Source organism: Mauremys mutica, chromosome 1 (genome assembly GCF_020497125.1).
Source record: "Mauremys mutica isolate MM-2020 ecotype Southern chromosome 1, ASM2049712v1, whole genome shotgun sequence".
In the NCBI taxonomy this organism is placed as follows: Eukaryota; Metazoa; Chordata; order Testudines; family Geoemydidae; genus Mauremys; species Mauremys mutica.
Genome location: NC_059072.1, coordinates 346910365 through 346923285, shown reverse-complemented (window position 1 = coordinate 346923285; position 12921 = coordinate 346910365). Strand labels below are relative to the sequence as shown.

The window sequence follows — 12921 nt, the reverse complement described above, 5'->3', positions numbered from 1 at the left end:
CCTGACTTCTGCAGGAGCCAGTTGACACCCTACAGAATTACACTCCTCGGGCCAGCTACCTAGGAGCAAAGAGGCTCGCCTTGACACTCACAGGATTACACCCTGCAGGCCTTCTGCCTAAGAGTCACACATAAATTGGCTCCTTTTCCCTGGCCCATAGACTCCTGAAGGAGTCTTCCTCCTCCTTGTGGTTCTTCGTCTCAACTGACCTACTTGCTTCTCTAATATCTGAGGACCAGGTGATCTTCAAGCTGTCATGTGATCCTTGGACTCACAGCTTCAGCTGATCAGGGGCTAGGCCCTACTTCCCTTCAAGGGCCAGTTTTCCTGTGACAATGTCCAAAATGTAGATCTGAATACACATTTATATTTGAAAAGGATGACAACAATAGACCATTCATTCAGTCATAATTTCAGACTGAACAGTATTTCTGTATGTGTAATGCAACCCAATACACACTTAGCCATGCTGCATAGATTTTAGATTGAAATAGACAAAATTTCAATTTTCTCCTTGTTGCGTTAAGGCTCTTTGATGTGATGGATTTATTTCTTTAAATGTGAAACCGGTAAAGGCAGAAGCCTCGAAAACATTCCCTTGGAAAAACGGCTAAACCCATGTTGCTGCTCAGTTCTGAATCTTGTGGCAATACCACTTGCTGTCTTTATCTGCCTCAAGCCAGGCACTTACTCAATTCAGACGCACTGTCATGCTGAAAGATTCAGCAGGCACATTCCTTGTCACTTTTAACTGGTGCATGTCACTACACAGCCCTCTTTCCTCCCCATCCCCCCTCTAACTAAATAGCACTTTATCACCTTGCATTTAATGTAAATCCACGGGAAGGAGGAGACCACTCTACTGGTTAGCAATCTCAAGGATGCACAATGACAAAGTCAGCATGAACTATTAAGCCTGATATAACCAAATGCACTTGTATGCAAGGGAATTGTGGAAAGTAAAATTCCAAACAATTCAAGTGTACAAGCTCAGCATTTCCACAGGTGGCTCTGAACAATTGAAGGAGACCATTAATCAGCAGGTAGCAAAGTTCTACAAAACCATTTCAGAAAAACAGTGGATGATGATTAATGTAACTTTTCTGGAGTAAAACTGCATTTTTAAACATTCGCGGTGGAGGACTATGTCTTTTTCTCCAGCAAAAGCAAGATTAATCACTTTCCCCTTGACCTGGGGTCTGCTACAAAATAGGACCTAGTTTGTAGTACTCAAACAAGAGTTGGCAGGAGCCTTCAGCCTCTGCCCTAGTTTGTGTTTAACTCTTTTATTTATTTAAAATGCTCCAGATGCAGTCTGAATTTCTTTGACCAACATTTATTATTGTTTGACCTGCATTAAAATGGGAATGTGCAAAAGTACTTTGATCAATGGTTTTAATCGTGAAAGGCCATCTGGTGCGGCTCACCATGGCTTCTGCAGAGACCCTCTGTACTTTTAACTCCACTCTCTCTATTCATTTGTATCTCTTAAGAAAATGTTTTGTGCAGGGAAGTTTGCATTTTTATTCTCATCCCCACCAACCACCCCAACATACATTTCCAGTTATCAGTCAAAACACCAAAACTATAAATTTTTAGCCCCATCTTGCATATGGCATTACAAAGCAGTGCCACTGCATTAGTAAATATTATCAATTCTTTTCTGTATGGACAGTATTCCAAGATCATTTCTAATGATTCCACAGAAAAGCAGAGGTAATGGGACACTATCAAGAAGTTTTGTTTCAAAATTTCGGTATATTATCGATCTAGGTGTGACAACGTTTTACTAGTTGTGCAAGTAAGGGCTGTTATATAAATAATAATTCAAATGTGCAGAGCTTGGCATAAATATTAATCATTAGAAATACCATACTAGTGAGGTAGGCAAGCATTATTTTCTGCTGTAGGGAAGGGGATCATGAATCCAAATAACTGGAAGCTGGATTGCTCCTCACTGTAACCAAGAGGCACCATGACTGAAAGGGCAAGCACTGGCATGGGACTCAGGAGACTTTCGCAAGTCATAGGCTGAGCTGGAAATAGCACTGTGTCACTTAGGGCAGGTCACTTCACATCCATGGCTGTTTTTCTTCCCACCTTCTATCTTTGTCTATTTAGGCTGTAAGCTGTCCTGGGCAGGCTCTATCACTATGTATACATACAGCAAGAAGGGGCCGTAATCTCAGCTGGGGGCCCTACTCACTAGATACCATAATATAATAATAATTAAATCTGACAGCTCCATCGTTTGCTTAAGAAAACTTTCATCTGCAGAGGTGCCTTTTTGAGTGATCTTTGTGATTGGAAGTTGAAAGAAATCTATAAGAATCAAAATGTTGTATGCGAGAATATTTTAGCCAGCAGTGTCGTGACCTTAGGTTAGGTCCTTAAGCACCTAACTCCTCGATCTCAGTCCCAAGGCCCCTCAGGAAAGCAGGGGAGTGCGATGTCTTTTGCTTCATACCCAGGATATGTAATACAAAGGAAGAACAACCATGATAAGGTGGGATTCAAATGACTCTCTCTCATACACACATACACACACAAAACACGCAAGGCCTAGCTACATATTGTTACCCCTTTTTGATCTGAGCAATTAGCCAAAATTCAGGCTCCTGCAGGTTGTTACAGTTGGAGGAGAAACTGATGATGGAGACAGGTATCGTGGATGCAATCCTGTTTATTTACAAAGACTGTAAACATTCCTGTTTCCTTGATGGCAGCAGGAGACAGTTCTTTGCTCCCATCTCCAAACCACTTCGTAGCCAGCACTTGGCTCAAGGGTACTCGCTTGCGCTCTCTGCTTTTTTACAGTGCTTGTTCACTCTGTATCTGGTGCTTCTTTCTCTCGGCTTCTCTGCCTTTCTATGTCCCTTTGCACAGACATACAAAACAATAGCCAGCAAGACATAGAATCATAGAATCTCAGGGTTGGAAGGGACCTCAGGAGGTCATCTAGTCAAACCCCCTGCTCAAAGCAGGACCAAACCCAACTAAATCATCCCAGCCAGGGCTTTCTCAAGCCTGACCTTAAAAACCTCTAAGGAAGGAGATTCCACTACCTCCCTAGGTAACCCATTCCAGTGCTTCACCACCCTACTAGTGAAAAAGTTTTTCCTAATGTCCAACCTAAACCTCCCCTTCTGCAACTTGAGACCATTACTCCTTGTTCTGTCATCTTCTACCACTGAGAACAGTCTAGATCCATCCTCTTTGGAACCCCCTTTCAGGTAGTTGAAAGCAGCTATCAAATCCCCCCTCATTCTTCTCTTCTGCAGACTAAACAATCCCAGTTCCCTCAGCCTCTCCTCATAAGTCATGTGCTCCAGCCCCCTAATCATTTTTGTTGCCCTCCGCTGGACTCTCTCCAATTTATCCACATCCTTCTTGTAGTGTGGGGCCCCAAACTGGACACTGTACTCCAAATGAGGCCTCACCAGTGCTGAATAGAGGGGAATGATCACATCCCTCGATCTGCTGGAAATGCCCCTACTTATACAACCCAAAATGCCATTAGCCTTCTTGGCAACAAGGGCACACTGTTGACTCATATCCAGCTTTTCATCCACCGTAACCCCTAGGTCCTTTTCTGCAGAACTGCTGCCTAGCCATTCAGTCCCTAGTCTGTAGCAGTGCATGGGATTCTTCCGTCCTAAGTGCAGGACTCTGCACTTGTCCTTGTTGAACCTCATCAGATTTCTTTTGGCCCAATCCTCTAATTTGTCTAGGTCCCTCTGTATCCTATCCCTACCCTCCAGCGTATCAACCACTCCTCCCAGTTTAGTGTCATCTGCAAACTTGCTGAGGGTGCAGTCCACACCATCCTCCAGATCGTTAATGAAGATATTGAACAAAATCGGCCCCAGCACTGAACAAGCTCCACCCACATGTGCCTGTGCTTTGAGTGAAAGCTGCTCCCCCCCTTCTGGTTCCATAAAGGAGCTTAACTGTTTCTTACATTTATCCCAAATCCAGGGTGGCTATCATGCCTACCCATTTCAATGAGGTTTAACCCAAGCCATAGCTCCAAAACAGCTGCTTCTCTGGCAGGCAAGGCCTGCACTATCCTGTGCCTTGCTGCTTCTCCACTGAGCCTTTCCTACCTTCCTGGCTCTCCCCTCTCTCTGGGCTTACTAGCCACATACCTCCCTTCTCCCAGGGAGCGACTGCAGATTATTTCCCTGCAGCCCCTTGCTGCTCTCAGCTTCTGGGCTTTATACAGGCCTCTCCTGTTCCTGTCCAGCTGAATCACATCTCTAATCAATCCCTGCTCCCTGGTTCCTCCTCCAGGTGCAGCCTGAGCAGTTAATTGGCCTACCTAGCCACCTTAACCCCCTCAGGTCTTGTGTGGGATGGACACTCCATCACAGTCCTCTTTCATTTGCAATAAACAGCTCTGTGCCTCATGGGTCAGACAGGCAAAATCCCTGATTTGAGGAGCTTGTGATCTAGATTTTATACACAGCATGTGCACAAAACAATGGGGGCATTGCAGAGGAACGGCAGGGTGACACAAGCTTAGGCAGTGACTCAGCAAGTGAACTGTTACATTTCAAATTATTTCACTTTCTGTAGGTTTCTTGCAAGAGGTGCTTTCTTGGCACATTTAATGAGTTTTTAATAGATTTTTATTAGCTGACTGATGAGCTCACTGGTTACGTGAAGGAAGAGGAGGATCCCAGTTTGCACATGTGTTGAATTCGTTTGCAGAAACACAATTCCCTTCCCTCCTCACTTCACTGATGGAGAAACTGAAGAAGAGAAGCAACATGACTTGTTCAAGGACACATTGTAAGCCAGTTACCGTAACCCTATAACCAACCATTCCTTTAGATTTCGATACTTCTTGACAGTGTCCCTTTAAATACATTAAGATCTCTGAATAGCATTGCTCAGATAGAAATAAAAGCTGCATTGGCATTTATAGACCTAGAAACTTTCTTAGCATCAACAACTAACAGCCAATATAATACTTACAATAAACTCAGTGCACCAGGTAAACTCCAAAAAACAAAACAAAGATTTCTTACTTATGCACAAATAATGTGAAACTCAATGCCATGGATTCTGAATAAGAGACCAACAGTAGATAAAACACTGTCCATATAACCCTATGATGCACCGTGAAATAAAATGGCTTACTTGCAAAGTGAAAACATTATCTTTCAAGAGATGGAATAAATGTAATTTGCTGACATTAAAGTTCTTCAGGCAAACAGAGGATGCGAGAAATTCAGAATAGCCTTTGATTTTAAGAAACATTTAATTGACCAGAATCTGATTGCAAACCCCTTCACACTGATCAAGATTAAAAACTGAAAAACAAAAAGAATAAAGCAACCTGCTTACCAGTTCAGTTGTTTGCTGAGTAGATTCTCCATTCAATATTTGCAGACCACTAACTCCTAGTGATTCCATATGCTGTCACCCAGAAGAGTCCTATATAGAAAGAGAGAAAAAACAACTCATAAGGTCCCAAAGCAGCATTTATGAACAAGGGCCACAACTCCAATATTAGTATAAAATTACATATTTAAAATATTTTAAAGGCATAAGAATACCCAAAAATTGGATCTACAAGGAAAATTGAGCAGCTATTGTTTTCTACTCTCTTTATAACTGCAGAAAATAATTGGCACAAATCAGCATGTTTAATGAGATTCTGATTTTTATACTGCACTGGAGTTAGAACTGAGAAAGTTAAAAAAAAAAAGCATAAAACTGCACAGTTAAAAGGGACACTGGATAATAGCTTCAGAAAGACAAGAAATCCTGCAAAAACAGAAGTGTCCCTCCATCCGCCCCCTCCTCTCCACAAACACTAGAAAACATCAGCAGCGGTGCTGGAAAACCTTAGCACAAATCCACTGGGCACCAAGCATAACAGATTGGAAACAAGAAGTCTAGTTTTACTGTCCGAGTGAACTGCAGAAAGCACAAATATGTAAGTGATGAAAGGTAAAATGTAAACATGAATTTTGGTTACATTTAGCTAGACCCCAGGTCAGCTCCCAGACTACTGCACTGGGCAGCACAGCATGGGGAGGAGGGGACCAGCCCTCTGTGGAGAAAGAAGTGGTTCAGAACTATTTAGAAAAGCTGGACGAGCACAAGTCCATGGGGCCGGATGCGCTGCATCCGAGGGTGCTAAAGGAGTCAGCGGATGTGATGGCGGAGCCATTGGCCATTATCTTTGAAAACTCATGGCGATCGGGGGAGGTCCCAGATGATTGGAAAAAGGCTAATGTAGTGCCCATCTTTAAAAAAAGGAAGAAGGGGGATCCGGGGAACTACAAGCCAGTCAGCCTCACCTCAGTCCCTGGAAAAAACATGGAGCAGGTCCTCAAGGAATCAATTCTGATGCACTTAGAGGAGAGGAAAGGGATCAGGAACAGTCAGCATGGATTCACCAAGGGCAAGTCATGCCTGACTAACCTAATTGCCTTCTATGATGAGATAACTGGCTCTGTGGATGAGGGGAAAGCAGTGGACGTGTTATTCTTTGACTTTAGCAAAGCTTTTGATACGGTCTCCCACAGTATTCTTGCCAGCAAGTTAAAGTAGTATGGGCTGGATGAATGAACTATAAGGTGGATAGAAAGCTAGTTGGCAGCCGGTATAAAGCCGAGTGCCCCAAGGGTCGGTTTTGTTTGGGATAAATGTAAGAAACAGTTGAGCTCCTTTATGGAACCAGAAGGGGGGGAGCAGCTTTCACTCAAAGCACAGGCACATGTGGGTGGAGCTTGTTCAGTGCTGGGGCCGATTTTGTTCAATATCTTCATTAACGATCTGGAGGATGGTGTGGACTGCACCCTTAGCAAGTTTGCAGATGACACTAAACTGGGAGGAGTGGTTGATACGCTGGAGGGTAGGGATAGGATACAGAGGGACCTAGACAAATTAGAGGATTGGGCCAAAAGAAATCTGATGAGGTTTAACAAGGACAAGTGCAGAGTCCTGCACGTAGGATGGAAGAATCCTATGCACTGCTACAGACTAGGGACCGAATAGCTAGGCAGCAGTTCTGCAGAAAAGGACGTAGGGGTTACAGTGGATGAGAAGCTGGATATGAGTCAACAGTGTGCCCTTGTTGCCAAGGAGGCTAACGGCATTTTAGGCTGTATAAGTAGGGGCATTGCCAGCAGATCGAGGGACGTGATCATTCCCTGCTATTCAACATTGGTGAGGCCTCATCTTGAGTACTGGGTCCAGTTTTGGGCCCCACACTACAAGAAGGATGTGGAAAAATTGGGAAGAGTCCAGTGGAGGGCAACAAAAATGATTAGGGGGCTGGAGCACATGATTTATGAGGAGAGGCTGAGGGAACTGGGATTGTTTAGTCTGCAGAAGAGAAGAATGAGGGGGGATTTGATAGCTGCTTTCAACTACATGAAAGGGGGTTCCAAAAAGAGGATGGATCTAGACTGTTCTCAGTGGTACCAGATGACAGAACAAGGAGTAATGGTCTCAAGTTGCAGTGGGGGAGGTTTAGGTTGGATATTAGGAAAAACCACTAGGAGGGTGGCAAAGCACTGGACTGGGTTACCTAGGGAGGTGATGGAATCTCCTTCCTTAGAGGTTTTTAAGATCAGGCTTGACAAAGCTCTGCCTGGGATGATTTAGTTGGGAATTGGTCCTGCTTTGAGCAGGGGGTTGGACTAGAGGACCTCCTGGGTCTCTTCCAACCCTTATATTCTATGATCGTTAACAACATTTAAAGCTCCTTAAATACTCTGACATGAATAACAATGCAATTTTGTGAAAGGAACTTTTTTGATTGTAGCTAATCATGTCAATTTACAAAACATTATCCAATGTTTGCTAGTTACCCATAATTGTTCTTGTGAGTTGGATTTTTATTGTGAAAGGTATATTATTGGCTGTAAATATATATATTGGGTGCAACCAGAGATACAAGATATCAGAAACATGCACCACAAAAAGATAACATATCTATAGAAGTAGGATAAAGCCAGAGAATAATCGTGGCACAATTAGCCATGTTATGTAGCTTGGTAATCTCACAAGATACAGGACGCTTGCTCAGATACAGCCCAATCTATCTGCTGAAGAACATTCCAGTTTCAATCCGTCTTCAATGGCCATAGAACAATCTTCAGCCTAAGAGCTGTTTAAGATTTTTTTCTACCTACGGGCACACATTAGTGATGAGCACTATTATGCTTAGGGAAAGCAGATGGCCAAAATAAACAGCCCTGACCCTCAAGAGACTGCATGGCACCATCACTAATGGAGAGACAAGGTGAGTGAGGTAATATCTGTTACTGGACCAACTTCTGGTGGTGAGAGAGACAAGCTTTCAAAACACACAGAGCTCTTCTTTAGAAGAACTGTGTAAGCTCAAAAACGTCTCTCTCTCACCATCAGAAGTTGGTCCAATAAAAGTGTAACCCTCTGCATGCTTGTTTGAAGTGATGCTCTGTCCCCCTCTAGTGGTGGCTCCAGAATGATGAGCCTGCTACAGCCTTGGCCACCACTAGAGGGGGACAGAGTGCTACGCTGATAAAGTAGAAGGTTACAAAAGATATTACCTCACTGACCTTGTCTTTCTAATATCCTGGGATTCATATGGCTATAACAACAGTGCATACTGTCACTAACGGCAGACCTAGTTCCATGGTTGGGGATAGGAATATGTACCCTCCACCTCTTGCCTGAACAGTGCATAGGAGTTATTGCAGCCTGAAGACTGCCACACGTTCCTTGAATTGCCCAGTCCCAGCAGTACAAGAAAGGAGGGAGCAAAATACTGGGAGCAGTGGTGCATGGGAGGCAGTGAGTCAGACATTTTATTCTAATTGGTTTCTTACAACATGCCCATTGCCATGATATTTGAGCGCCTCAATGTCCCAATTCCCAAATAGCTTGACAACTCCCAGCTAAGGAATGGATTTTCCTTCTCTGCATTGTAAGCCATAGGCAAATGATACACGCTTGCTGAATGGGGCCCATAGGGCAGTATGAAGAAAAGCTGGATACTAGAGATTAGCTTTAACCTATTCATTAAGGTAACTGGTATTGTCATCAGGGGTCAATTAGGCTAAAGGTTTTCACAGACTAGTCACAGGAAGTAGAAATCTGAAAAAAGGACCTAAATCAAAAGCCAGGATTGGAATGCTTCCACATTTAAAGGGGAGAAGAGGGAGGTAGTTTAAAATCTGAACAGACACGATCCAAATTTTCCTAGTTGGACTAGGAACTAAAAGGCCTATATGTAGGACTAAAACCTAAATGCCAGATCTAAATACCCCCAACCTTTGTTATGGGATGAAACAGCTTCAACATCCAGGCTCAGGATAATAACTACAAAGTCTAAGGAGTCCCCTGTCTGGGGTGTGGAATAGCAGAATGAACTAAGTCATGGCATATCTTCACACAGGCATTCAAGTGTGTCTGCAAGGTTTTTCTCTCTTCTCCCTTGTACACGGAAGGCAAATTGCAGGACACAGATGTATGTGACTTTTCTGTTAACACGTTAGCTTTCCTAACGATGTCTTCTAATGCAGCAGGGTTGTTTTTTTTTCCTTTGCAGTGAAGATACTATATTTCTGAATCTAATTTAAACTGTTTTCCTTCAAATTTCTACAAATACAGGAATTTAACAAAACTGATTGATATATTTTGAAAAAAAAATTATTGTTGGTTAAAAATTAAGCACACACATGCTGTGAACATTGTGAGATGCCACTTGTTTTTAACCTGACTTGTAAAATCGTGTAACACATTGCATGGAACACTAGAGGCGATTGTGCTTTGATATGTCATCCTGAATGTTTTTTATTTAGGACAAAGTGTTCCCGTTAATGTTTCCACTGTTGCTAGAGGGTTTCCTGTCTTTTTAGATTGTGCTTTTCTAGTCGGTCTAATGGCTCTATTCAAAACAGTTTACTGTTGCATGCATTACTTTTTGTCCTTCACAGACCTTGCATAGGTGCATGCATTTTGGCAACAAACTATTTGGATCTTTGATTTGGATAAGCAAGCATAAAAAAGCTGAAATATTTATCCGAGCCTTTAGAATGACTTGGATTTTCAAATCTGAGTTGCGTATCTCAAAAAATCAGCTTCTTTTATAAGATTTGAAGCACTCCTGACTTTCAGTTTAGCCAGAAATAGCTCTGTTCTCAAACTACTTCCACCTTTCTGGACTCAGCCAGAACCAGGAACTGAAGATGCATGAAAATATAGTACTGAATGTATTGCAGTGGCACCTACAAGCCCTGAATGGGAATCAGAGCCCCCCCCCGTCCCCGCACACACACCAAAGCAACTCCCCTTAGCCCCTAAAGGCTTTCAATCTCTGTTGGTACTTTTGTAAAACAGACACTTTGACCTCAAGTGCTAGGCATCCTTGATAGTTACAGTAGATCCTCAGACGTAGAAACACCTAAGGAATGGGGGCTGTACTGTATTTGCTTTGTGTGTGGCGGGGGAAGAGGTCTCTGCTGCTGCCTGAGTGTATTTCCAGTTCCAAAGGCAAGTGGTTGAGTGGTCAGTTTGTATCTCTGAGGTTCTAATGTACGTAAAGATACAACCCACCAAGGACAAAATCAGCAGCAACCTTCCATTTACATCCGAAGAAGTGGGTATTCACCCACGAAAGCTCATGCTCCAAAACTTCTGTTAGTCTATAAGGTGCCACAGGACTCTTTGCTGCTTCCATTTACAGCAATAACCAGAAAAGGAAAACGACCTCACCTTCCCTAAATACTGCATCACAGATTTCCCCTTTTTCCCCCCGCACTCCAGCAAAGAAGAGGTAATTTCCAGCATGCCTTGAAGGTCAAATGAAATCCAGGCATTTCAGACCAAGGGAAGGAAGCAAATTGTGCCTTCAGGGAGAAAACCCTACACCAGCAGCTTCTTCCTTTTAGCGAGACCCAGGGCCGGCTCTACAGTTTTCGCCACCCCAAGCAGTGCGCCGAATTGCCACAGCAGGCGGCGGGGGCAGTCCGTGTGCCCTTAGGGCGGCAGGCGCGTTTCCGCAGCGGCGGCAATTAGGGCGGCAGGCATGTTTCCGCAGTGAGGGCAATTTGGGGGCAGCTTCTATGTTTAGCTGTCCAGGGCGGCTTTGGCTAAACATAGAAGCTGCCGCCGAATTGCCGCCGCTGCGGAAACATGCCTGCCGCCCTAAGGGCACACGGACTGCCTCCGCCCTGTGCAGCAGCAATTCGGCGCGCTGCTTGGGGGCAAAACAACAGGGACTGCCGCACCTTGCAGATTGCCGCCCCAAGCACCAGCTTGGAATGCTGGTGCCTGGAGCCGGCCCTGGTGAGACCAAGACTTAACCCAATAAAAGTGAATGGGAATGTTGTCATGGTCTTCCATAGCAGAAGCATCAGAGCCATTACAAATTGTGGAGCTTGATATGGAGGAAAATAGGAGATTATTTCTTTTGTAGTGAATTCTCAGTGATTGTGAAAGGTGCTGGATTGAAGTCCTCTATCCACAGCACGGATACTGCCATAAGATTGTTTCTCAACCCTGAGGTGCTGGAGCAGAGGGAAGGATAACTCCTACCTCCTATGGTCTTCACCTGAGACTACCAATGAAGTGCCAATTACAGTGGTCGTTTTGTGACCAGTAGGTCCATTAGGAACTGGACTTGACCTACCTGGAGTTAGTCCAGTATACGGGGCAACTCTATGAATGTTTTGCTGAATCAAAAGTGCATCCAGCTGTGTGCCACCATTGTTTGGAGTGGTCCCCATTCTATCCCTCACAACTTTCCTTTGTCTCTTCCCAAGATAATTTATTGCAGATGCCCTCAAAATCCTGACCACACAGCACACCCCTCTGCCTGGGGTGTTTTTTTTAGATTGGCTGTTGAAACAACAATTCAAAATATAGATTAGCTTAAGTTTTCTCCAAGGTGTGCTATTCCTAGGAATTTCCTCCAGGACCTCTCGTCCCTAGACTCTAGGTCTACCTGTGCTAAGAGCCACTCACACCTACCTTATTATTTGTATTATGGTGGTGCCTAGAGACCTCAGCCAAGATCAGGGCCCCATTGTACTAAGTATTGTACAAACACAGTTTGAGGAAAGTCCCTGCCTGAGAGAACTGATAGGCTAAATAAAAACAAGACAAAGGGTGGGAGGGTAAACTGGGGCACAGAGTTGGGATGTGACTTGCTTAGCGTAGGTCAGTGGCAGAGCCAGAAAAGAAACCAGGAGTCTTGATTCCCAAACCAGCAGGTTATCTGCTGGAACATGCTACTTTATAGCTAGGATGGGGTTAACAAGCTGTATCTGCCGGAGAAAGTCAACATTTCCATGAAGAGCTTCAGTACCTACTACTTGGTCTCAAATTGTCGTGGCAGCTAATTAGAGCATTACAGTTAAAATAAAAAAAGTATAAAAACCCAACAGTTGAACAATACAAACTGAGAGGCCACTGTCCCGTAACAAGCTGAAAATATACCTTTCATATATAGAAAGTCAAGCTAGTGTACAAGAGAACAACGATGGAGTTACAGCAGATAGCTGATAAATCAGGTCTGCTTGGAGAAGATGTCAGTACTCATTTTCCTTCCCGTAACCTTTAAATAAAAATAAGTGACATCCTGACTCGCACCAGAATCCCTAATGAAACTGAAAGGCTGTGGAAATAATTACATGGCAAATCAAGGTGTATATATATAGATCGCTCTCCGGTTCCTTCTCGCTTACGCACCTAACTTCTCCTATCCATTTTGTTATTAAATCAGACACAGAAGGGGAAAAGAAAAAGAGATACATTCAATCCTAACACTTCAGACTTAGAATAAAAGCAGGTAGCATGAGAGTCAAGGATGAAAATCTGGCCCTGATTTTCTTCTCATCTCCGTTCTGCAACAGTCTCATCTATTCAAATTACTCCTGAGTTATACTGGGACAGGAGAATCAGGCCTAACTG

General features: G+C 43.7%; 1 long non-coding RNA gene across 1 annotated transcript in view; it reads right to left on the bottom strand.

Annotated features, from left to right (window-relative positions):
• Nucleotides 1–3886: 3886 nt before the first annotated feature.
• The window catches only part of LOC123349603, a 30670-nt gene continuing 21635 nt past the window's right edge, over nt 3887–12921 (bottom strand). Inside the window, exons 2-3 of the long non-coding RNA XR_006573596.1 lie at nt 5353–5442; nt 3887–4754 (exon numbers count right to left, since the gene is read on the bottom strand). This is a non-coding gene — a long non-coding RNA (uncharacterized LOC123349603). The remainder of the gene's footprint in view (nt 4755–5352; nt 5443–12921) is intronic.